General features: G+C 42.5%; 1 protein-coding gene across 4 annotated transcripts in view; it reads left to right on the forward strand.

Annotated features, from left to right (window-relative positions):
* Window positions 1-27,287, forward strand: part of dab1b (DAB adaptor protein 1b) — an 86,165-nt gene that overhangs the window by 22,796 nt on the left and 36,082 nt on the right. For 3 of the 4 annotated variants that reach the window (XM_089007386.1, XM_089007389.1, XM_089007387.1), the window contains exon 1: window positions 19,540-20,025. The exons of the other annotated variant lie outside the window; for it this stretch is intronic. The gene's annotated coding sequence lies outside the window, so the exon portion shown is untranslated. Of the gene's footprint in view, window positions 1-19,539; window positions 20,026-27,287 lie in introns of those variants that run through there. 4 annotated transcript variants of the gene reach the window in all.

The raw sequence follows: 27,287 nt of genomic DNA on the forward strand, positions 1-27,287 counted from the left end.
ATTCAGCCCACAAAAGCAAATCTAACCTCCATGATGCTTGCTAAAGTTTTGAAAGGCGCTTATAAATGAAATAATACATTTCATTTTAAGGCGCTTATAAATGAAATAATATATTTCATTTTAAGGGCCTTTCAAAGCTCTCAAGGACACTTTAGTCACAGACAAGGATAGGTACTATAATAAAATACAATCACAAATAGAATACAATATACAAAATACAGTTATAAATAGAAACAAGAGAAAGAGCTACACAGACAATGCAATTCTAAATCGGTAGGTTTTCAGATGGGATTTGAAGGTGGGAAGAGAATCGATGTTACAAATGTTGGGAGGAAGTGAGTTCCAGAGTTTGGGGGCAGAGCAGCTGAAAGCCCTGTCCCCCATTATGCTGAGACGGACAGGGGGGAAATTTATTATTATTATAAAGTCCGAACCAACATTTTGAATTATCCCATGTAAACCACAATAACAGTCATTACTTTTTACTTGAAATTTGAAAACTAGTTGACTTGGACACCTGTGCTTTACAGTATGCCATCATTCCATGTAATTTAAATGCAGTATTTTTTTTCTCAATGGTACGGCGAAGGGGTGGGACGGTTCTTCTTCCGCTGCTAAAAAGACTGTCGCCAGTTTAGTGCTGGGCAGGTGTTGTGCATTCAGGCAGGCACCCCAAACAGATGTTGGCTGTGGCTTAAAATGACAGTGCTAAATGGCAGAAAACTTTTGCGCTTTACCCTCGTGTGCTTCACAAGCCTAAACAAAAAAAAAAGTGCTTTGAGCTGGATCCCCCACGGGGATTAAAAAAAAAAAAGAAAAACAATCAGCATTTACTACAAATATATTACAATCGTAAATGCACATACATCTGAAAATAAAACAGTAAAATTAGCAGATCAATCTGAGTATATTTGTTTTTCTTTCATTTTAACCCTTTCATCGAGGTTATTTCAACATCTGTCTCGAGACGACGACATGTTGGAGTACACATCATCAAGGCGACATGAAGTAGGTCACAGCTCAGCTGTGCGAGCCATTAGCAGCACTTACCCAATGAACTGTATGTTGGCGGCGTGTTTTAGTTAACACGTAACACCAAAGTTCATCCCTCCCCCGTTTTACCGGCGTCACAAGAGCAAATCGGAATGTCTGAATAATGTCAAAAATGGAAAGTCTGATTGACATTCCATTTTTTTATTACTTACTTGAAATGGACAATCCACATGAATGACCACAGAGTACAACATCTGCGTAAATGTGGGGTACACTCAATTTGCATTTGTCATCACTAACACCTTCAATAATTCACACATTCACATAAAATCCGGTAGATCATTTATGGGGAGTTCTTATAAAGCCCGCACAATTCCTTGTATGATTTTTAGTACTCCTCCACAACTGAATACATGAACAAATTATCAAAATGAAGGTTGAAGATCGAACCAGAGGTTAAGTAACACTTTTTGGGTACCATCTTTGTCATTTTTCTAATTTTTGAAGAAAAAAAAAAGATTCATAATCTGAATTGATTTCTGGAATGACAAGACATAATTTAGTTTCCATATATATATATATATATATATATATATATATATATATATATATATATATATATATATATATATATATATATATATACAGTAAAGTCTCGTTATATCGATATTGGATATATCGATAGTCCCGGTTATATCGATACTATTTCTATGGACGCACAGAGAAAATTACATGCAAACAGGGTCGGATATATCGATAGTACCGGTTATATCGATATTTTTTCGGACTCCCTTGAATATCGATATAACGAGACTTTACTGTATACATATATACACTCTGACGAAGGCGGAAGTATATGCCGAAACATGTCAGGTAATTGAACATCTAAAAAAACACTGTAAGAAAGGAATCTGTTTTAAATTAGATGACCAACCTTGTTCAAACCTCGACATACAAACGAAACACGTAAATCTGACGTTATTAGTTCATTCTATATACAGTATAAGGTGCACCGGATTACAAGGCGCGTGGTCAGCTTTTGAAAAAAAATGAAGGTTTTTAGGTGCGCCTTATAGCGTGGAAAATACGGTACTCAAAGCATGTTGGTAACTCATTCGCCGTAAGTAATGCTTTTTTGAGTGCTCATGGGAATTCCATCTTTTGGTTTGTATTTTGTGACCTTAACAAAACGTGTGATTATGATTCCGTTAATTGGGAAAGGTCATAAATGCTTCAGAGATGCAGTTAATCAAGGCGTTTTTCGAAAAGGTCATTCGCCCTCAATGTCCTCCATGTGGCGTAGAAATCATGTTTAATGCATGTATTTATTTATTTATTTATTTATTTGTTTGTTTGTTTTTTTAATTTACCTATTTACTTATGTATACATTTATTTGTCTGCATATTTATTTATGTATTGTGTCTTTATTTATTTTCTAATATTGGTACAGGAATCGTAAAAACCAAAAAGAAGCCAAAATGTTTGCGGGCGAACAGCGGCAGCCAAAAGCGCGCCAGCGTACATTCGACCCTATCTATCTATCTATCTATCTATCTATCTATCTATCTATCTATCTATCTATCTATCTATCTATCTATCTATCTATCTATCTATCTATCTATCTATCTATCTATCTATCTATCTAATAATAATAATACATTTAATTTACAAGCGCCTTTCTGAACACTCAAGGACACTTTACAACAAAGACAACACACAAAACAGTAAAATCATGCATAAAGCAATAAATAATAAAACAGCATAATAAATTAGACCATGTAAGCAAGTTTAAAGAGGTGGGTTTTCAGGTGAGATTTGAAAGTAGGAAGGGAGTCAATGTTGCGGATGTTGGGTGGAAGTGAGTTCCAGAGTTTAGGAGCGGAGCGGCTGAAAGCTCTGCACCCCATCGTTGTGAGACGGGCAGAGGGCGTGTAGAGGTGGAGGGAGGAAGAGGATCTGAGGGCCCGAGTAGGAACGGAGATTTGAATTAGGTCAGACAGATAGGGGGGGGGGGGCAAGGTTATGGATGGCTTTAAATGTAAACAGAAGTATCTTGAATTCAATACGGAGTTCAACAGGGAGCCAGTGGAGCTGTTGGAGGACAGGAGTGATGTGGTGAAATGAGGGGTTTTTTGTGATGATCTGGGCTGAGGAATTTTGGACTAGTTGGAGTTTATGGAGACATTTTTGATTGACCCCGAAAAGAAGTGAATTACAATAATCGATACGGGAGGTGACGAGACTGTGGACGAGGATAGCAGTGGTGTGAGGGGTGAGAGAGGGACGGAGACGATTGATATTGCGGAGGTGAAAATGTGCAGACCGGGTTATGTTATTTATGTGGGAGTGAAAAGATAGTGTGCTATCAAGGATGACACCCAGACTCTTAACCTGAAGGGCGGGGGACACGGTAGAATTGTCAATGGTGAGAGAGAAACTGTTTGCTTTGTGAAGGGTGGATTTTGTACCGACAAGGAGAAGTTCAGTTTTTTCGCTGTTTAGTTTGAGAAAGTTATGAGAAAACCAGGATTTGATTTCTTAGAGGCAAAGTGTAAGGGATGCAGGTGGAAGAGAGGCGTCGGGTTTACTGGAGAGGTAGAGCTGGGTGTCATCCGCGAAGCAGTGAAAATAAATTCCAAATTTGCGGAAGATATCACCAAGGGGAAGAAGGTATATAATAAAGAGAAGGGGCCCCAGGACAGAACCTTGGGGCACACCAGAAGACACAGGGGAGGACCGTGAAGTGAATGAGGTAATTTGGATAAACTGTGAGCGGCCAGTGAGGTAGGAGTGAAACCAACTAAGTGGGGTGTGTGTCACGCCTAGAGTGGAGAGTCGGTTGAGCAGGATGGGGTGAGAAATGGCCGCAGATAGATCAAGAAGGATGAGAATAGAGAGGGAGCCGGTATCTGCTGCTATGAGAAGGTCATTCGTGATTTTTATGAGGGCTGATTCAGTGCTGTGGCGGGGACGGAAACCAGACTGGAATTGTTCGTAGAGGTTATTGTGAGTGAGGTGACAGTGGAGTTGACAGGCGACGGTTTTTTCGAGAATTTTAGCGATAAATGGAAGATGCGAAATTGGACGTAGGTTATTGAAATCATTGGGATCTGAACCAAGTTTTTTCAGGATTGGTGTTACAGCTGCGGTTTTAAGAGGGACAGGAACAATTCCAGTGGACAGTGAGGAGTGAATAATAGCTGAAATAAAAGGGAGGAGAGCAGGTAGACAAGGTTTGATGAGGACAGCAGGGAGGGGGTCAAGTTGACAGGTGGAATTCTTGGACTTGGTGATGAGGTCAGAAAGTAAGGAGGGATGAGGGAGTTCAAAAGACGACCGCAGTTGATAGGGAGTAGGAAGGTTGGGGGAGGGGGGGATACAGAGGAGCCGAGGTGCTGGTGGATCTTGTTGATCTTTTCAGTGAAAAACAGAAGTAGTGCGTTGCAGGTGTCTGAGGAGTGAAAGTGTGGGGGGAGAGAGATAGGGGGTTGAATGATTTTGTTGTATAGGGAAAACAGAGTCCGTGAATTCCCACTGTTAGCATCAATCAGTCCAGAATAGTATTCCGATTTTGCACGTGTGATAGAGTCCTTGTAGTGGGTGAGGTGAGCTGTGTACATGTCCTGGTGGGTGGTGAGGCCGGTCTTTTTGTAAAGTCTTTCCAGCTGCCGAGTTTTCGCCTTGGTGGAGCGGAGTTGGGCGGTGAACCAAGGGGCGGATCGAGTGAATTGGACTGACCGGGATTTAACAGGAGCAAGGGTGTTGAGCATGTTTGCAAGGTCCGTGTTGTATTGGGAAACAAGTTCATCAGGGGGGGAGTTGTAGTCCGGATTGAGGTTGGCAGCCATTGCAGTGAGGGTGACAGTGTCAATGTGTTGGATGTTCCGATAAGTGATGATGCGCGGTGGCTTGGGGAGAGAGAGTGTGATGGGAACGTTAAATGAGACGAGGAAATGGTCCGTTACAGGAAGTTCATTTGCTGTGCAGTTGGCGGGGGTAAAACCACAGCAGCATATTAAGTCCAGGGTATGCCCTTTTATATGCGTGGGGAAATCAGAGAATTGGTGTAAGCCAAAACTCTCCAATGAGGAAATAAAGTCTTTGGTGAGGGGATGGGTGGAATTGTCAATGTGTATGTTGAAGTCCCCAAGGATAATAATATTTGGTGACAGAGTGGAGAGGTGTGTGAGGACGGCTGAGAAGTCTTTTAAAAAGTCACGATGTGGTTTAGGGGGACGATATACAGTGGCTATAACTGTGGGAGATGGACCAGAAATTTGACACGCAAGGCATTCAAATGAGAGAGTTTCCGGGACTGGTACTTGAGTGACTTTCCAGATCTCGCGGTAAAATATCGCGAGACCGCCTCCGCGGCCCGAGAGGCGGGGTTTTTAGAGGTAAACAAACCCAGGTGGCGTCGTGTCGTTCAACTCGGAAAAGTCCCCCGCCGTTTGCCAGGTCTCATTCAAACAGAAGAAGTCCAGCTTACGGTCACTAAGGATGTCTTGGATAAGACAACCCTTACCCGTAAGCGAGCGGATGTTCAGGAGGCCGAAAGTGACGCTGGTGGTGTCATTTTGAGGGGCATTGGCCGACCTAGCCAGGCCGGCCAACACACGGTGTTGCACGGAGCGGCTGTAACCTCTGCGTGGCCGGCGGAAAGATGACCACAGGGAGGTGATATCCTTGGAGTCGTCGAGGTGAAAGTCTCGACGTGATCCGCCGTGGATATACCTCCGGCAAGGCCGGGAATCGGAAAATCGCCTGTGGCACGCTCGTCCACCGGGAGCGGAGTTCAAGCAGCTCTGACGCCGAATACTGCAGCCGTCCAATGGGTCGTTGGAGGAGCGACATGATAGCAACCAGCAACGTCCAGAGACAGGCAGCGCCCAGGTTAGCCCTCAACAGCGGGTACAGGTGGGTGGAGATGGTACTTGTTCTCGTCCGTGTTCTCGTTCGCGGTCCGGATAAACGACCGGAATCACGAGACGATCCGACAGCCAAAGCGGATTGGAGTTCGACCATAAGTTCCTCTGGTGACTGTCGAGTATTTCCAGTGGTACAGGAATCGTAAAAACCAAAAAGAAGCCAAAATGTTTGCGGGCGAACAGCGGCAGCCAAAAGCGCGCCAGCGTACATTCGACCCTATCTATCTATCTATCTATCTATCTATCTATCTATCTATCTATCTATCTATCTATCTATCTATCTATCTATCTATCTATCTATCTATCTATGCCCCCAGTGAATTAACAGGTGGACCATTAAGTGGGCCTCGTTTCATTTGTGTCCATTTCATTTTGACGGCTGTCAAATCTTCGGCGCAGTGTGATGCTACACCTCAGCGCCGCTCCTTCCTTCACAGCGGCTCCCGTGTTTGTCGACTTAATGCTCTAATCTGCCATTAAGACGGCGGGGGAGCCAGGCTTACTGGTGTTTCTCTTACAAATCCACTTCCCCAAACCCCCAGCGGAGATGCTCCGCCGCATCCTAACAGATTAGAGACTCGGCAACCGCTGGCGAGCGCCTGTTATGCACCAAAAAAAAGTGGGGGTGGACAATGAGGTCATGCCGATAAGCAATCTAGTAATGATCCCCCGTACGGTCCCGCCAGTGACGCGGTTTTGCTTGGCCACCCCCGTCACGACCATCACCTTTCCGAAGGCTGTCCATCTGTGGCGCGGCTCTGAGAACCGAGCGGTTCCTACAAGCAGATGGCTTGTCCTGCCCGTGCCAAGATTGTGCCCGGTTCCCTCCAACTCAGCCCTTCGCGGTTTTAGCCCATCTGTGGACTCGCCCCGAGGGGCAAACGTAGCCCACCTGGGCCGGCTCGACATTGCCCGGTCTCATATCCGTTTTGTTATGGGCGTTTTTTTTAATAAGTCAGAATTCATACGCACTTAGCGATCAAGAAAACGCCCACGCCAGCAATCATGCAAGGAGCTGCCCCTCAAAAGGTAAGTAAAAGGGCCTTTTCCCCTCATCTTTTAAACGCTTTCTGTGGGTGGTTGCCGTGGCAACCGGCGAAATAAGCGACCACCTGTAGGCTTGCTCGGGCAAAAGAGACAAAGTGATTGAAAGAAAGTCGGCTGGAATAAATCTAACCTTTCCACAAGACGTTTTGTGATATTTGAAGATAGGTTTGTGGGATGCGTCGGTCAGATGGAAACTTTTCTGGGAATGGGCACGGCCGGCGTATTTTTATTTTTTCTTTATTTTTTTGCCTGGGTCAGGGAAGGCCTAACCTCTGAAGGAAAATAGCGGCGCACGCCCCTCCTTCCCACCGCCCTGCCAGACATCAATCTTCAAAGCTGCTGTCTACGCAAAGAGCAGATTTGATTTCTTCGCCGAACAGCACTCAACCCCTTGACCTTCGCTCCTTTCACTGCCCTCCCTAGTTGTCCCACGTTGTTGCCATGGTTACCTTAAATAGGAATGCTGTAGTCATCCAGGTGTAGCCTGAAAAATGTATTATTTTTTGAGTCGACAGATGTGAAAGTCAATTTTTTTATCACTCTTACCATATCGTGTGACATATCCCATTCTTTCAAACGCTCTTCGGCATTGACTGACTGAAAAACATGTTCCCCTTACTTATAACAAAAGATTGAACGTGTCCCAATGTTGAGTGCAGGGTGTTTTAAAATGTGACTTCAATAAACAAAGAAATATCGAAAAATAAACAAGGATTTTAAGTCATGCTAGCGAACTAGCAAACGGGCTACACTTTGTGGGGTGGAATTTGTTGCTGTTTGCATGTGTATAAAGCATCTATCTAGCTAACTAGTGAGCTATTGAGCTAGCTATCTTTTTATCTAGCCAGATATGTAGCTATCTATGTAGCTATATATGTAACTATCAGGCTATCATCTAGCTATCTAGCTATTATCGTGCTATCATATAGCTATCTGGCTATCATATAGCTATCTATCTAGCTATCATCACTAGCTATCTAATGTTCCAGAAGTTTGAAAATGTTCTGGAAGAAGACACTTCAAAAGTCAAAGCCAACTCTGGACTTGAAGCTCTGATTATACGATTATATTAAATGGCTCTAGCTTCATCTAGCTCTCTAGCTATCTATCTAGATATCTATTTATCTATCTATCTAATGTATAGTATGTGTATGTATGTATATGCACTGTGTGTGTGTGTATATAGTTGCGTATGCCGTGTGTACTCAGCTTACACCTTTCCAAGCATGCGGAAATGTGCTGCTTTGGTGCCAGTGGCATGTCGGCCTCACAGCTGCGTCCCATTGGTTGAGTTGAATGAATGAGAGGGCGCATCTGCCCATCGGAGTTGAGTTCAAGTTGAGGGAAGCCTGAGATGAAACTCCTGACGTGACAGTAGTTTATGTGGATTTTCCATGTCTCCATATTGCGTCGGTGAGGAGTCAAAAATCACTGCAACGGTGTAATAAATAAAAATTTGTGACATTGGTGTCAAAAATTATTCAAGGGTAATAAATCTGTGACTTATATTGTGTGAAATGCTACGATAGTATAATCTTTGTCTCGGTTTAAAATAGGGAAACTACACCCAAGACACAGATGATGTCCTCACATGCAGACTGTAACACGGTCCACTCAGACTGAACGTCCCTCTCTTCACCCGCGACGTTCCCAGCAGAATCCCACAAAACGCACGGGTCTGCCATGTTGGCTCGGCATCTTCCCCATCATCGCAGCCAACACACCAAGGTCAATTATCAAATTGCGGCCCGGAGTGTCCTGGCGCCAAGTGCACATATGGGCAGCCTTATGTTTGGTGTTCAGGATGGAAAATCCCGTGATGACCACAAAATGGTCCAAGAGCAGAACTTGGGCTCTCATCGAGGGCTCTTTCCTTTCCTACCTGAGCAACTCCAGAGTGGAAACAAGTCCAATTCCTCCCTCAAGGACCATAGCCTACGCTATGCAACAAGACGATCATTTCAAAGATTCAAAATCAAGTTCTTTCCATTCACTGCAGAAGCAGAAAATGCTCCCCGCGTCGCACCTCTTGCATGCTGCTAAATGCTAAATGTCGTTTTTAGCATCTGCCACATCACAAGATACATCATTTTTGCTCCAACAAATGAGAGTTCATTTTCACGTGCCTCCCTTATCTTCTCTATGGTCCACTAAGTATGAATGCGTGCATGCTCGCTCATGCATACTCTAAATATTTTTGGGGGGAGAGGGAGAATTCAACTATGATGCATCACACTGTAGAATCTATGCTGGACAAAATGGAGTCGTGATTCTTGTTCACAGTGTACGAAGTATGTTTTCATTACAAAGCCCTTTGCCATTGACCGTCTCAGAAAATGGATTTGACCCCCCTGAACGATTTAAACCTTGAAGCCCACCATCCTCGCTGTGTATCTCAACCAGGGAAGGCGGAATGAACAGATTAGCCAAGCGGTGGGGTAGGGAGGGGGCTCACATCTGTTTGATGTCGACCGCGGATGAGAATGGGGCATGTCTGAAGTCTCTCGAGATGGATCATGAGCAGAAAGGGATCTGAACACAGTAACTGGTGAATGCCAAAAAGTCTTCAGAATGGAGCAGGAGCAAGTGACTCACTGTCATTCCTCCTGTTTTTTTTTTTTGCCCATAGTGTATGTGCATTCGCAGTGTGAGCAAGAAAACGAGACGGGGAGACAGACAGTCGTAGCAGGGTTAAATATATTCGTCTTTACCGTCAATTCAGCGTCTGAGTCACTGCAGATAGATGGCATTTTTCATGCTGCATTGCAACGCGGCTCTCTTTGCTGCATTATTTTTTAAGACACCACCCACCAACCCGCCCCCCCTCTACCCTAGGATGTTGGCATCTTAAGGAGGCCCCTTGACTATGATTAAAACACAGCGCTGTTACCAACTGACATTTGATTTTTAATTTATATATATATATATATATATATATATATATACACACACACGTATATATATATGTATATGTGTGTATATATATATATATGTGTGTGTGTATATATATATATGTATATATATATGTGTGTATAGTATATGCATATACGTGTGTGTGTATGTGTATATGCATATACGTGTGTGTATATGTATATGCATATACGTGTGTGTGTATGTGTATATGCATATATGTCTGTGTGTATGTGTATATGCATATACATGTGTGTATATGTCTGTATGTATTTGTATATACAATTTTCTTTTCTTTTTTTAAACGCCATCCCACATCTGCCTTATTCTTCACCAGCCAGGTTATGGCAGGGACCTTTCGTCATGCTGCACTCCATGATGAGGAATGTCAGCTAGGGCAATATTATCATAATAACCGGGTATCGTACTAAACGGTACTAATTATACATAAAAAGACTAGAAATGTGCAAGGGAAATGAAAATAGCATCGTAATAAGCGGTACTATCGATATAACCGATATCGATATAACGAGACTTTACTGTATATGTATGTATGTATGTATTTATATATATATATACGTATATATATATATATATATATATATATATATATATATATATATATATATATATATATATATATGTGTATATATATATATGTGTGTGTATATATATATATATATATATATATATATATATATATATATATATATAGATGTGTGTGTGTGTATAGTATATGCATATACGTGTGTGTATATGCATATACGTGTGTGTGTATGTGTATATGCATATATGTGTGTGTGTGTATGTGTATATGCATATACGTGTGTGTATATGTCTGTATGTATTTGTATATACAATTTTCTTTTCTTTTTTTAAACGCCATCCCACATCTGCCTTATTCTTCACCAGCCAGGTTATGGCAGGGACCTTTCGTCATGCTGCACTCCATGACGAGGAATGTCAGCTAGGGCAATATTCAACCCCCTCTACTGCATCCATTTTTCATTTTTTTGTCATACACCTACGTCTCTGTGTCAAACCGTTCCAGTAAAGCCTCCTCGTGTTTTGGAACACAAGTGTCGCCTTCTCGCTCAATCTCGTTGTCGCTTCTTGCTTACACCAAACAGGTTGCAAATGGAACACAGCTAACCCGGCGGGAAATACCGGCAGCTTGCTTCTGGTGGTAATTATTAGGATTTACAGTTGGTCTCTGCAAAGCGCCATATCACGGTGACGCCCCAGGTGGCACAAATCAAAAGTGGGTCACAGCCTCAAAATATAAGAAGAGACGAGTCTGGTTCTATTTGTGTAATGTGGAGCGCCATATTGTGCCAGATTTTTTTTTTTTAACTCGCTAAACAATAGCTTGGCAGAAACAGGATGGGACGAGTATTTGGTGGGAGAAGGATGTTGTCTCCAGATGTCAGATTTGCCCATATTCCTGCAGCTTTTGCAACACCCAAATTCGGATTCTCGTTCTCACGAGCTTGGCTGCGCATCACCTCAACAGCCAATGACCAGAGTGTCTCGGGACAGCCTATCACGCGTGGGTCTGTGAGATGGAAAACTCACCCCCCCATGTCACCTCGCCGCCGTGCGTCTCCCGCTCGCCTGCGTGTCGTGTAAAGTGCGTGTGGGTGGTTGAATATATATGTCAACGAGACACTGAGAGGTGTGTGTGGCAGCTGCGCGTATCTGCTCGTGTGTGCACCAAAGCGTGAAGAAGAAGTAGAAATGCGCATGGAGGTGTGCCTGCCAAAGCTTGCAGTCATTTCGATGAAACGGGAGGGGAAAATCGATAACCCCCTCCCCCCCGCTCCCCTGCTGCTGCCTCGGGCCTCCTCGTTTCGAGGAGCTCCGTGGATTGACAATGTTGTATAACACTTTCCCCACTCCAATGATAACTTGTAGTCCAAATGTAAATTATTGCCTGTTCAAGCAAATTTACTCATCTCACATTTATTTAGCTTGTGAGAGCAGGTGCAGATGAAAGTCCATCAATACCCTTTCACCTTCTCCTTTGGCCACTCTGGAGCCGCATCAGGGAAAGCCCACCCAGTCCCCCCCCCCCCCCACTCCATCCCTCCATATTCATTTGTCCTGTGCATATGTGTCTGGGGATTTCATGCTTTGAAATGCGTAATACACTCCTACACGACACACTGAAAAACACATTGACGCACGCCAAGGCAAATTGTGTAAACTACCCCCACACACACACACACGACACACACACACACACACACACACACACACACACACACACACACACAAACAGGCATAAATACACATGTACACAAACGATCCAGCGCAGTAAATACAATGATGGTATTTTGACAGGCCTTTTTTTTCTCCAGAGTGATGACAACACCCCCCCAAAGCCAAGGACCCCCCTCCCTCACCCCCTATCCTCTCACATGGTTGAAATGAAATCCAATTATATGTGTAATGTCTCTCCAACTCCTCTTCTGCCGCTCTGAAGGCATCAGCTCGCTTAAGTCACCGCCGCCGTACGCAAATGTGTTCAGTAAATCAGTGATGTGCGATGGAGACAGATGTGCTATGCGTCTGCCGGGCCGTGGGAGTGTGCGTGTACCCGTACGTGGTCCCGTTTTACCTGCCTTGTGGGGTCTTAAACACTGGAAACCGGCTATCCCGGTGCCGCGCTCGACGCAGGCTCGAACGCTTCTATCTACACTCTCAAAGTCACCCCGCAGAGAGAGTAGGCTCAAAATAAAAATTGAAGTTCGAAAAAACAAATAGGAGACGAGAGGTTCTTTGAAGCGGAACACCAAATGTTTCTATAGACTTTTGGGTTCATTTCGATGCCGCCATTTTATGTTACATCATCGTGGATGATTTAATGAGGCCGTACCGCTTTCCCATTTGGGATCACGAGCGGATCATTTCTGACTCATGCCCATCGCTATAGTTCAGACTAATACTTCTAATACTAATCTTGCCAGCGCATATGTCTTCATCTTCCTCATCTCGCGTTTAAAAACGAAATTTAGACTGCAGCTGAAAATGACAACACATTAAGGGTGACTCTTTAGTCACATAGTTTTCGTTGTAGTTTGTACTTTAGATTGTAAAAATATTTTCATTTCATGTCCCCACACATCTACAAAAACAAATGCATGTGTGTGGCCTGAAGTGTCAAAATGTCCCTCAAACTTCTGTCTACATTACGAGTCACGAGTTATGGCTGAATATGTGCATATTTGAATGAAATAGCTTGACGAAAGAATGAATGACTTCCCAAGTTTTTTGGATAATTGCATGACTTACTCCCCGAAAGTGGCGCATGCGCAGTATCCCAATGTTTAAAAATGAAATTCAGACTGCAACTAAAAACAACACATTAAGCGTGATTCATTTGTCACGGTTTTAGTTGGAGTTGGTATCTTGTATTTGAAAACTATTATTTTTATGTCCCCACACAGATACTCAAACAAATGCATGTGTGTGGCCTGAAGTGTCAAAATGTCCCTCAAACTGTGTCTACGTTACGAGTCATGAGTTCTGACTGAATATTTGCATATTTGAATGAAATAGCTTGACTAAAGAATGAATGACTTCCCAAGTTTTTTGGATAATTACATGACTTCGTCCCAGAAAGTGACATATGCGCAGTATCCCACGTTTAAAAATGAAATTCAGAATGCAACTAAAAACGACAACACAATAAGCGTGATCCATTTGTCATGGTTTTAGTTGAAGTTGGTATCTTGGATTTTTTAAAAATATTTTTTTATTTATTTGTCCCCACACAGATACTCAAACAAATGCATGTGTGTGACCTGAAGTGTCAAAACATCCCTCAAACTTTGTCTACATTACGAATCATGGGTTATGGCAGAATATTTGCATATTTTAATTAAATAGTTTGAATTTAGAATGAATGACTTCCCAAGTTTATTGGATAATTACATGGCGGTTGTCCTTGACTTGGCAGCATCGCCCACCCATGAATATATTCATCATCGTCTTTTGATGGGAGCAAAAGTTACACTGACACTTGCAAACTTGGTCTCCTCCGCACACCCCTCATTTACCCGCGTTTTCCTTCCTTTCTGACACCATAAATCACATCCTGTCACATTCTTTATGTCCTCGCGACAAATTTATCACAGTGGCGTGTGGGTGGAATCTGCGCGCATGGTCTGTGGCTGCGCGGTTCTTGGATTTCAGACTACTTTGGCAAAATGAACAGCTCGTTCGTCAAAACCGGACATTAGCCTAATTGCTCTTAGTTTCCACGGTAGCCTTGCGGAACTGACGCGGAGAATAAAATTGTACGATGACAAAGTAAGGAACCGCGACAGGGATATACGGAATCTCTTGAGGCAGACGGGCTAACCACTTCTTCACCGTGCTGCCAGCAAATGATATGTGGATGATATCGTCTGTGACCTTGAAGGGACATCTGTTGCGACTGCATGTGACGAATGAGCGTCTGTTTGGCTTTCGTGCAAGTCGCCACAATGGCAAAATATGGCAACGTAAATGTTGAAAAAAAATCCACTCGTTGATTCTTGAACATTTTGATTATATTCATAATTTATCAATAACCAACTCAATTTCAGATCTGGCTTGGCACCTGAAGAGTACCCCAGTCATATTTTTGATTGGCTACTCGAGAAATAATTTCCTGTAGCACAAGGCAGCTTTTCAATAACCCGACAGTGAGGGTCAAAGGTCACGTCTCGTTTATCGACACCGGGCTTCTCCCTGGTGGCTTGACCAGAATACTAATCAGTTCTAATGCAAAAATATGAGGGAACCGAACCCCTCAAAAACCCTGGGTGTCGAATTTCCTTCTAGATCTTGGATTGGATTGGATTAGCCTTTATTTGTCTCACTGTGGAGAAATTTACATTTCACAGCAACAAAGTGATGAAAGGAAGAGAACAGGAAAGAAAGAAGTAGAAAAACAAAATACAGGAGCTGCTGGAAAGGCAGCCACTCTCGCGGCGCCATCTTGAAGTCAAAAGAACAAAATAATATGACAACACAAAGACACAGACAGTCATTCAATCAAGCAAGAGAAGAGAATCAAAACGTCATTTTCACCAGTGGATCAGGGATGTCATGGTGAACTGTGCACGTCTGCTACAATCTAAATGTTGAAATCAAACACGAAGCTGTAGCATCCATTGACGACAACTGATTGTCTCACATTTCCTGTCTCACGTAAATCCGCTTCAACTCCAAGCCGTGATCTTCTAGAATCGTTTGGACAAATTATCGGCATGAGGAATCCGCTTCCTGACAAGCTAGCAAAACCCCATTCGATACGACGCGAGCGCCATTTCTAATGCGTACTTAGTCTGTTGCTGCTTCTTAGGAATCAAGTTCATGTGGGGGGTGAGACGGGGTGGGGGGGGGGCACCCGTTCACCATTTTTCCTCTGGGAGACCACTAATCATTTGCGATGGAAATTTTGACTGCACTAATCTCTGGATTGGAGGGAGATTAACCGCCATGTGAGGGTGATGACTTTCCTCTTTGTTTTTTTTTTTTTTTTTTTTTTTGGGGGGGGGGGGGTGTCTGGGGATCTGGTCGCTGAATTTTATCGCTTTGCCTGATTTTTTTTCCAAGGCAGCTTGCAGCCATTATCAGCATCAACGCTATCTACATGCAAATCAAAACATTTGCAAAGGAGGAACAGGATTAGCGACGGGGGGCTGGGGGACATCAAATGTGGCCCCCTCCTATTTCATGCTAATATCACAGTGTTGCAATCAATGAGCACGGCCTACGGAGGGAACGATTAGGAGGTGAATGCTTGCAAGGTGCCACAATGTGCCACAATGAGCCATACATGCGTCTCTTCAAAGGTTTCAACCGCAAGCCTTCCCGTTTATCTCCGGGCCCTTCAAAATGGGGATTAACGCTCGCCTCACAGGACCCAGCTGCCCGATTCCTCTACTGACACTGACCTCCTTTGTTTTAAGTCTATTTTTTCTTCTTCTAATGACCGTCAGTTGTTGCCTGCCTCCACTTGCGTGCGGGTCTGTATGTATGGCAACAGGGTGGTAAAAGGAGGGGAGGTTTACAGAGGGGGATTAGAACTCACACTGCCTCTCCCCCACTCGCCCGTAAACAAAAGTAAAAGGTACTGTAATGTTTGTGTGTGTGTGTGTGTGTGTGTCTGTGTGTAAATGTGTAACATGCTGGTGACATTACACAAAAGAGGGAGGAGGAAGACCGAGTCCATCTGTGAACGCAGTGGGATTAAAGCTCTGCGCAAGGCGAGAGCTGCATGTCAATCATCAACTAAGTGGATGTGGACGTGCCGAGACTTTACAGTGTGCGTGCGTGTGTTACATCCAGTGTTGCTGTTCTGTGGGGGGAAGGGATGACCCCAACATTGTTGTTGTCATTCATAATCTGGTGGGATGGAGAGAAGCCAGCCCCATGAAGAAAATGTTTTGTTGTTTTTTATTTTGTTCACTTGAAGTTGTTTTGGGGGGGCTGGGGGGATAGAGTGGCGGTGGGGGGAATGACTGGCATCCTGCAATAAGGAATTTATCCGAGACCTCTTTTTCTTTCATGAATCTTTATTTTTTTTATTTTTTTTTCACTGAAATGCCTGCCTGACAGAATTCGAGGAATTTCGTAATCCATCCAAACTCTTGTGGACATTTTGAAGTACAGTGGTGCCTCTATTTATAAAAATTAACTCATTCATTGCCATTCACAAATTCATTTGGGAATTGAAAATAGGACGTAGAACGTCGTTCCCGAATTCAGGTTTTGTTTTTCTTGTTTGGGTGGCAATAAAGCACTGGCTATGGCTTCTGGCAATTTTTCAGCAGTTTTTTCAAGCGCTATATAAACCAACATGCATGAATTGTATCCCATTGTATTTTGCGCAGCTGCCCTCACTTCAACATCACATAACGCCAGACCCATATAATTTAGGAATTAACTCTTGTTTCTGATGAAAGAAGAGAGTAAGGTTTCTTATGCTGCATTGAATGTTTATGTAGTCTGAAAACGCAATATTCTGTGGGTCCTGCAATTTGAGTGACAATGAGAATAAACCCTGGCACTGGAGTGGACACATTTTTGCACGTCGTCTGGCAGGGAATGAGTTCATGTATTTTTCGCTTGACCAAAATATTCTTGAAATCTCTCCATTAACAATTTTCTGAAAAGGTGGACAGAATGGCAGAATTTGAGGAATCTCGCAATCCATCCAAACTCTTGCGGACATTTTGAAGTACCTCTATTTACAAAATTAACTAATTCAATGCCAGAGGATGTGCAAAAATGTCTCCACTCCAGTGCCAGAGTTTTGGTCATTTTCACTCAAATTGCAGGACGCACAGATTATTGAGTTTTCGGACTTCATAAACATTCAATGCATCTTAACAAACCTTACACTCATTTCTTTCATCAGAAAAAAATGTTAATTCCTAAACTATTTAGGTCTGGAGTTGGATGATCTTAAAATGAGGGCAGCTGTCCGAAATACAATGCAATACATACACATGTTAATACAGCGCTTTAACGACAGCTGAAGCTGGAACAAAGCACTAACATGGGGAAAAAAGGGAAATGCTGCCCCTTGTGGAAGGGAAAACATTGCCAGAGGTCTGGCCAGCGCTTTATCGGCACCTCAGCAAAAAAAAAGTCAAAACCTAAACAAATTCAGGAATGTCATAATTCCCGACTAAATTTGGGAATGGCAATGAACAAGTTAATTGGTTACAGAAGAAATTTTCGACGAGAGATGTTGTTTTCATATAAGTGCCCTAATCCGTTCCAAGATGGCATTTTCTAAGGAACCAATCCAGGGATCTTTTGCTTTGTCGACTTTTATCAATCCTTCAGAAATATCCGCAGCTAGCATCTACATCGTGAGCGATCACATATACGTCAAACTAGCTATACGTATGTTGCGTTCAGGAAACTCAGAGCAGACCAATAGCCCATAATGTATTTTTAACTTTTGTATCTTGAATATTTTTTCATAACTAGAGATAATATTTTCCAGTAGAAGCATTTTGTCACTTGACATTTTTGTATAAAGCAACGGTACCACCATATATGCCATCAAGTTACGTGACGAGATAATTCACTCCATATTTTTATCCATTTTGACTTAGTGTTGCTCCCGTAGTAGTTCCTTGAAGGACAACCGACCCCTCCGGACAAGTTGTGTCCATAATTTGTAAAATAACTTCAAATGACTTCTACTGAGCGTATTTTACAAAGATTCCACCGCATATAGCTATATATTTACGCTTTAAGACTCGCGCTGAATATTCAGAAAGTCTTATTTTCGAGTTGGTGACGATTCCTGACGTGACGTCACGTCAGGAACGCCCCTGACCGAGAAAACGACACACAATGCATTTTGGGTACTTAGTTTGGTCTGAAAACATCGTGTTGATGGCAAAATTAGAAGGAAATCACATAAATAGCGCGATGGTGAATCGTGTGTTGCACCAAGACTACTATTTGATACTAGTTGACACAAATTCCCATCAGACAAATCAGCCCATTTCCAACGGAGCTTGGACGCCATCTTGTGCATTTTCTGGGAGCTACACATCAGTCCTGATGCCTTAAATGACCCAGAAAGACTTCCTTAATCGATTGCAAACATTTATGCTTTCCTCTTCAGAACTACAGTAAAGTCTCGTTATATCGATATTCAAGGGAGGCCGAAAAAATATCGATATAACCGGGACTATCGATATATCCGACCCTGTTTGCATGTAATTTTCTCTGTGCGTGCATAGAAATAGTATCGATATAACCGGGACTATCGATATATCCGATATCGATATAACGAGACTTTACTGTATTTAAATCATATTCATAACTGGATGAGTAACAAGAAAGCATCTTCTACGAATCTGAAGCCATTGTTTTGATTCTAGAGCGAGGCAAGACGTCCTGGCGTGACGTCACGAACAAGGAGGTGGGATCTTTCGAAACTCGCCATTTCCGAGGTCATTTTGAAGTAGTTTTGGGACACTTTAAGTAATTTTTATTGGTGTTTTGCATTTGACTAAAAATATCAACCTGCGTGTTTTGGGTATTTTAGATGCTATCAAACGTTTTTCTGATGTCAGTTAGGAAACAAAAAAATGGTGTTGGTTGTCCTTTAAATCTGTTGTATGCATGAATAATAGTGGGCTTTACCACGGACTTCGGGAGTGGGGGTAGGGTTGTCTGGTTTAACCTGGCTCGCTCCCTTGCACCTTTTGGCCCAGCTGTAGGGGAAATTGAAATCGATACTGCCTATGATGAGACGACAGGACTGGGACGGAGGGAGTGAGTGTGTTGGATTGGTTTGATGGATAGCTGATTTAAAACAAAAAAAGTGGGAGGGGCGGTGATCGTTTACCTTGATGGATTGCTTTTTTTTTTTTTTTTTTTTGAGTTGTGAGAAATAAGAGTCGTGGTTGTATGTAGCCTGCAAAGCGACAGAGGGAAAAATTGAGGACGAGAGGAGCACTCCACAGTTTGCATAGCATGCTGCAAGCGTGGGATCTGGTGACAAGTGGCAAATTGGTCCACCCCTCCCTCTCCAGTGCTTTTATTTTTCCAAAGTATTTAAATCCCTCCCTACACACACACCCCGCCCCATCCCCATTTTAGCCCCCCTCATATTCCACCTCCACAGCATCCCTCCATTATTCGCTATGCATTTTAATTTTTTTTCTCTTCTCACCGGGGGCCCAGATTCTCCGCCCACTCCCCTTCTCCTCATTTTAGCCTCAAACTAGAATTGTGAAGCCAAGAAATAGTTAATCTCTCCGGCTGCCGTGATGATTGGCCGCTGCATGCAGCGCCTCAGCCTCCTTGAATGAGAAACAGGGGTAACCAGGCAACTTCAGAGCTGCAGAGAGAGCGAGAGAGAGAGGGAGTGAGGGAGAGGGGGAGAGAGCGCAGTAGGAAAGAACAACATAGAGCTTTACGCAAATTTCGATTCGGGCAGTAAATTAGTTTGAAAAGAGCGCGGTAATGTGATTCCCACCTTGTGTGCTCCGGTAAATGGAATTAACAAATGGATTTTCTTCTCCACGCTCTCTGCATGCTTTTCACTTGGCGCGCTCACACGAAAAGGACGGCGATATGGATTAAAACGCATACATGGGACACTTTGTCGGGAAAAAGGTGAGTGACTTCTGACTCGCCGGCTCTCTTTTTGTTTTTTTTAAGTTAGTGTCATGGTGCTTATGCACGACATAAGGGATGCACGACAGCTCCGCACCGTGTCAAGATTTATGGACAGGACGTGTGCTGGCTGATGAATGAAAATGGGCTGCGGACCGGTCATGAATTGGCACACTTCAGAGGCGCAGATGAAAATTTAAATTAAAGCTTAAAACAATGATCATATTGTTGGTTAAGGCTAAAATCCAGGTTGTCAAGTTGAATGTTATCCTTCTAAAGACATATGCTGTTGTCCAACGTCGTCTCACATTCAGTCTACGCACACTACAGGTCGTTTTATTTGGACGAATGTGAAATAAACACATCATGTCGATATCATACATCAACCCCCCTTCCCCCAAAACCCCATGTCATAACATTGAAATGTTTAGATGCAGCACAGATCCAAGTCATGCACAAATACCCGATGTTCATGAATCACAACTTGACATATTGGGGAAACGGAGACCCCCCCCCTACCCGCCCCCCAAAACCCCCTCCACTCACACAGTGACGCGTTTGGCCGTGCGCTTGACGACCTGCAGGCTAATGAATGGTTGAATGGGTCCGCGCAGTGGTGGTGGTGTCGTTTCTTTCTCCAGTGCGCTGAGCTGCGCAGCTGTCTGACCCCCACGCCCCTGCTCCCCCGTCTCGCCCCACCGTTCGTAGTTCTTGTACGGAGCAGTCCGGGTCACGGGTCGTAAGCGGGATAGTCGTCGTCGTGTTACCGAGGGCGTGTAAATCAGGTCACGATGTCAGCCGGCAATCATATTTGGATGCAGAGCATTTGCTCGCCATCCAGATTGATGTCCTTGTACGCACCCCCCACCCCCCTCTTGTTCCCCCGCCCCATCACAAAAGTTAGCTTCCTAAATCCGCATTGACTTGGTTGGTCGCGTTGAATGGCCAAACACATTATTTACTTTTTATATTAATTATTTATTACATAGCTACACAGTTAAAATGTTTGTTCATATTTTAATAATCATCATAAAAGTTGATAATTCAGTGCATAATTTGCTTTCGCGGGCCACTTAAAATAATGCGGCGGGACAAATCTGGCCCCCTTACTGCAACACGATTTACAAATGAATATTTGTTCTGTGAAATTGTACGATATATATTTAAATGTGTTACTGATTTTGTAGCCTCTTTCTCTTTGGCGATTTTAGCCATTCTGTTGCCACGTCATGTCTCATCTGCCCATGGTATTCCGAATCAATTCTTCTGCTTGAAATATTGACTCAAAATGTTCTCAAATTGATGATCCCATTGATATTGGTGTTCTCACGGTTGTTATTTTATCTTGGTGTTGAGCTTTGCCCCCACTCACCCGCGGGCTAACACTCAATGAGTGGCAGAATGACCGGTTGAAATGCGCAATTCATTACTAGACCAGATGTCAACATTGTTTGTGCTCCAGATCTTACAGTAAGAAAAATGGAACATGGACTGAATATTAACTCGTGAACATATGGGCAGAAAGTAAATCAGAGCTATAAAACAAAAAACTAGTGAGAATGCTCGCAGAGATGCTAACTAAATAAACTGTAATGTATAATAAAGTCGTTTTAGTTACCTTTGTTATGGTCGTTGATGTAGTTGCCTCTTGATGATATCCAACTGAAGTTGCCGTGCTTTCTCTGTGATAATACCCTCACTCACTGTCCCCTGCTAGCTGCTTTTCATTAATCCAAACCAACAGAAGTTTTTCAACCTCTTCTATTGCCTGAGACCGATGATTAGACAACACAGAAACAGCCTTAGCCAGACATAGCAATGGTTGACTTAGCATACTGGTACTTGGACGCTAAGTCACACAAATGCACACCTCGTTCGTGTTTCTCGATGATCTCCTTCTGCTCGACCGTAATTTTCTTTCGTGTCCTCTTTGGCTTAACACGAGCCTGTGGTGGGGTCTTTTTCAGTCCCATAATAGCAAATGTACTCCACTCGATAGAAAACCACGTCTGCACTCAAAGAAAGTGGGTGTGGAACACTAGTCCGTCAGCCAACGTGGCGCTGTGTGGTTTGGTTCGTCCACCGAAAACTAGTTTGTATGCCAAGATTATAGTCTCGCAAATTTAATGTTCATAAGGCGAAAAGTTCGTAAACTAAAGCGTTCGTAAGCCGGAGTATCACCGTATATGTATGTTATGTCTCTATGTGTTAGTTATTTATTTATATATGTCTTTTATTCATTTTTTTCACCCATGAAGGGTTTCATGAATGTGTATATTCACTGTTTGGGTTTGCAACCTCAAAAAACTTTCAAAACCAATGTCTGAAATGCTTTGCAACAGAACTTAAGATGGGACTCCCCAATTCGATTGCAGGGCGATCGGGTGAATGTACGATCCCGACATTGGGCCACAAACACTCGCTTGTTTATTTGTTTTGGTTCACGGTCCGTTATTTGCTACACAGGGTGATTTGTGAAGCTTCAGACAGGTCTGTGTTTGCAGGAGAAATTCACTTTCTCGGTAAGGAAGGTCTTTTGTCTGGTCTGTCAGGGGAAACACGACTCTTAATTTAGCCACTGACAGCAAAAGCTGAGTGGTTCGGGGAGCTGTAGCTCACCCGATTAAGACCATAATGGCTTTTCCACTTAGACACGAATTTTATAGACAAAATCGAGAAAGAGGTTTTTCTTTTCATCGCACACCTTTCGGACGCGTGGTCGTTACACTGTCAGGCTAACGTGCGCCTGCATATAGAGCGCCGCTAAGTTTTTGTGCTTGCATTCAGGCGAGCATTAGTGCGTTCCTTCCAGCTGACAAGTGGTCCTCGTAGCTCACCGGCGAACAAGGTTCCACCCACATGGCTACGGAGTGTATTTGACACACGCTTTTCAACACGTCCGGATTCTTTTACAAAAGAACCTTGCAAGACTGTTCAATCGTCATCACATCTATTTTGTTCATGAATGAAAATTGGTTAGAAGGCAGGTCACGGGTGATATGGTCTTTCACCAAAAAGGTGGTGCAAGTCTGGGGCGGGGTTTCTTAGATACCGCATTGTCAAGTGCTGAAATCTGTTGCCGGGGTGGGGAGGGAGGTCGATGATGGTGTGATCAATACGACAGGTGTTTTGCAAGTTGAATCAAAAGCATCATTAGAGCCAAAAGCATCGTTAGAGCCAACCCCCTCACAAAAAAAAAACGAAAACCCAATAAGTTTTAAAGTAGCTTAGCAAAAATCAAGAACGAAATACAAACTACCTACGACATCCTCAACAACAATAATAATAATAATAATCTAATCAGGATAATATATTTCATTTAAAAGCACTTTAAAAAAGCATTCAATTAGCTGAGAAGCGGCAATCGCCCCCACCACGCACCTCCAAGTGCTGCGCCATTGCGTACCCACGCTACACTGCGTTGCCGCCCGGCCCCGCCGCGGTGTTGCATCAAGCGGCGACCCCGTCAGCTCCCTCGTGCCCAGCTGTCGTCTTTGTTCTATTAACACAAATCAGTAACGGGCATTAAACAGCGCAGTCTGCAGCCCCCCCCCACACCCCACTACGCCTCCGTCCCAGCCGGAAATGAGTCAAGATGACCTTGAGCTCAACTTGCATCGTGCCAGTTGGCGCGGCGCGAAACAATCATCCATCTCTTGAAATTCTAGGCTGAACAGCGGCCGTTATTAGGGTGGGAGGGTGGTTGGGAGTGAGGTCCCCCCGCCCTCCACCGCACGGTATCGACTAAGCACAGCCGACAAAACCTATCTGCCTTCAGATCTCGTCCGTCTTCTTATCTGCGGCGAGGTAAAAGGGCCTTCTCACAGAATACTCTTTCCCGTCAGTTTTGCGCAAGTGTTAACAACACGCAAGCTAGATCCGTGCCGGGGTAAGAACAAGGAGAGGTTGTTGCTAAATTGTGTTTAATAGGTGACTTGACGCATACCAGTCGCTCATTTCTTTCTGAATGAGAATACATATCAGTCAGTATTTTGACGACTAGAACCTACAGAAGCTAACTATCAATCACTCTTGTGCCGACTCGGAGAGATGCTAACACTAGCCATTTGCCATATTGCCACACTGAACTAAATGCATTAATCGGATCACTTCCGAGCACAACCGAGCGTAGAGTGGGCTTTGACGTTTTTACTCTTTTAGTATTTTATCGAAAAGTTCTTCGCGAAGAACACTTAACAAGGGTGCGCGTCGTAATTTTGAATTCCAGAGACGAAGATGTCATTTCAGGAGCTGTACAGATTTTTGCCTCCCGTGGCATTCACTGAAATCTGTTTCAAAAGAAAGATGCCGCGCTTCCAAGTGCCATCTCTTTTTACTAATTAATGAATCAAAGAAGGTCAACGTAGCCCAGGATGGTGTTGCTCATACGATCCATTAGCGACTGACCTAAATTCCACCTAATGAGGATTTTTCTTAAATCCAGAGTTTACTGTCCGACTCTAATTTAAGAATATAGAAGGCAACCGTGTACTTCCTACACAGATATAAAACAATGGCATTGGACAAGATACATTGATCATTAATCAGCCTTAAAATGCACTGGGATATTTTTTATTTTTTTTAGGGAAATCCAAAGAATGCTGAAATTAATGCAGATTATCTTGCAAACAGGTCAATTCCAATTCCAGTGTTGAATTAATAGTCCTAATTTATACAAAACATTTCGGGGACACATGCATCCTGCGGGTCAACATTTTCAAGAATTTGGAAAAAAAACAAACTTAAATAATTAAAAAAATTAATAAATTGTTAAACTATACAGTAAAGTACCCCGTACACTTTGATTTGGCAGATGCAGGTTAGCATTTATTTATTTATTTATTTATTTATTTATTTATTTGTGTGTGTTTATTTATTCCTTTTTGTTTATTACTTATGTGCTTTTTTTTACTTATTTATTGATTGATTTATGTATGTATCTATTTATGTGCTTGTGGGTCAATGTTTTTAAATATCTATCTCTGTATGTACAGTAAAGTCTCGTTATATCGATATCGGTTATATCGATTGTACTGCTTACTACGATACTATTTCTATGAACGCAAGGAGAAAATTACATGCCGCAGGATCGGATATATCGATAGTCCGGTTATATCGATATTTTTTCCGACTCCCGAGAATTTCGATATAACGAGACTTTACTGTATTTCTTTATTTATGTATTTCTTTCTTTATTTGTTTATTTATGTATTTATGTATGTTTATTTCTGTATTTATTTATTCATTTTTGTTTATTATTTATGTGCTTTTTTTACTTATTTATTGATTGATTTATTTACGTATCTATTTTTGTGCTTGTGGGCCAATGTTTTTAAATATCTATCTCTGTATGTATTTATTTATGTATTTCTTTCGTTATTTGTTTGTTTATGTATTTGTGTGTGTTTATTTATGTCTTTATTTATTCATTTTTGTTTATTATTTATTTACTTATTTATTTATTGATTGATGTATGTATGTATTTATTTTTGGGCTTGGGGGTCAATGTTTTTATTTGTTTGTTTATTATGCGTTTATTTATTTATTTGTTTTTTATTTGTGTGTGAGTTAATCTATTTATTTATTTATTTATTTATGTACTGTATGTATTTATTTTTGGATGTGGGGGTCAATGTTTTTAAATATCTTGGTATTTATTTATTTATTTAGTTATTTATTCATTTATTTATTATGCAGACACTTACTGATTCTTTTTTTCAAGAAATATTTCATTCAATTTTAACTTTTTTTTCTGCCCCCAAATCCATTTTCTGGGTGTTGGTGACATGCAAATTTCCACTATTTGGATCCTATCACCGTTGGAGCGCAGAGGTCCTCATCATCATATGCAGAAAGTACACAACAGTACGCTGCAAAACCAACTATACAACCAAAAAATAAAAAAATCTTAGTGAAGCTCTGCCCCAATTGGAGACACGTGCAGCCACCCAAGCGCGCTCCTCCAGCGTTTTCAACACATGAGCCCGTAACGTTGGGGTTTGTGTGACCCAATTCATTGGGCTCTCCTCCCCATTCATCTGCTCATGCACATGCACGAAGCGAGGACCCCACGCGAGCCAACAGTGCGGCATCCGTCACCTTTGAGTGGTGAGGCCCTTGGGTTGCATCTGCTTTGGCCCGTGCCTCAATCCTGTTCCCCGCAGGCGGCACCGCCGCTCCATATGCGGTTGATGATTGTCGTGTGGCGGGCCAGCGGGGGCGGGAGTGGCCGCTGTGGTGGAAGACACGAAATTTGGGTTTGGGTTTTTTTTTGTGTGTGTGTGTTTGTGCGTGTGTGTTTTGTGAAATACGTCATCAAATCCAAGTTCAGCGGGAGTTTGTCTTGCGCTGACAGATGATTTAAATATTGGCTCTGAGAAGGCTTTTCTACTTTTTTATCGTTACCCGGGAGGTAATTGAAATGTTCAGCTCAGCCCTGGAGGAGCAATCGAACTCAATTCTCCAGTATCATTTTTTTAAATATTTATTCACTTGTTTATTTTTTATTTAACCGCCCTCCCGCCACCTCTTTGAGGAAAAAAATTCTCGTGTCATTTTCAGGCCAAGGGACATTGTATCGAAATAAAAATTTACACAATAATTTACACATAAAGAAATGAACTCTTTCATGTATTCTGGATTGGATTGGATTAGCCTTTTTAGTCTCACAGTGAAGAAATTGACATTTCACAGCTGCAAAGTGGTGAAAGCAAGAGGAAAGGAAAGAAAGAAGTAGAAAAACAAAATACAGGGCCTGCTGTAAAGGCAGTCACTCTCACGGCGCCATCTTGAAGTCAAAAGAACAAAATAACAAAAAATATGACAACATAAAAGACACAATGAGTCATTCAATCTTTGTTGTATGAAGCAGTTCTTGATGAAAGAGAGAATCAAAGCGTTCTGTTCACCAGTGGATCAGGGACGTCATGGTGAAATGTGCCCATCTGCTACAAGCTAAATGTTGAAAAACACGAAGCTGTCGCATCCATTGACGAAAAGAGAGTCTCACATCTCCTGGCCCAAAAGCCGCGACAATTCCACATATTTTGGTATCTATATCTTTGTATACTGACAATATGATAAGATGCGACCACTCTTGGAACTGTTGTCACTCAAAACGTTAATATTCTGGACATCCTGTTTTATTTTATTTTTATTTTATTTATTTATGTTATTTTATTTTATTTTATTGGTGTTGGGATTTGGTTTGTATTTTGTTTTGTTTTGTTTGTACTTTATTTGTATTTTTTATTTAATTTAAT

The sequence above is a fragment of the Hippocampus bargibanti genome, linkage group LG11 (assembly GCF_051943395.1).
Source record: "Hippocampus bargibanti isolate YZ-2025 linkage group LG11, ASM5194339v1, whole genome shotgun sequence".
Taxonomy (NCBI): Eukaryota; Metazoa; Chordata; class Actinopteri; order Syngnathiformes; family Syngnathidae; genus Hippocampus; species Hippocampus bargibanti.